This window comes from Trachymyrmex septentrionalis, unplaced genomic scaffold (genome assembly GCF_001594115.1).
Source record: "Trachymyrmex septentrionalis isolate Tsep2-gDNA-1 unplaced genomic scaffold, Tsep1.0 scaffold97, whole genome shotgun sequence".
NCBI lineage: Eukaryota > Metazoa > Arthropoda > Insecta > Hymenoptera > Formicidae > Trachymyrmex > Trachymyrmex septentrionalis.
Window position 1 is genome coordinate 1,538,402 of NW_017306160.1, and position 280 is coordinate 1,538,681.

The 280-nt window shown below is 37.5% G+C and overlaps 1 protein-coding gene across 1 annotated transcript in view; it reads left to right on the forward strand.

The window, feature by feature from the left end:
- Positions 1-280, forward strand: part of LOC108756329 (protein odd-skipped) — a 3,817-nt gene that overhangs the window by 3,051 nt on the left and 486 nt on the right. The window lies entirely within an intron of this gene.

Here is a 280-nt window from a genome sequence, read left to right on the forward strand (position 1 = left end):
CTTTAGCACCAACTGGATTGGCTTCAAGAGTGCCGAGAAAAATTGCCGATAGTAATTTTTAATTTTTAATATGAACGCCACCGATTCAATAGCCAAATTTAGTTGCAACTTAGCTGTATTTTCCATTGATGCTGCCCGCCCTTCCTCTTCCCCTATACCACTTGCATTTTTAACGAGATGTTACTAAGATATGTGACGTTCTGCTTTCGTTTCTTCAAAACGTTTCTTCAAAAACGTATAATAAATATGGGATTTGTTCGCGTTGTTTGAAACTCCCAAT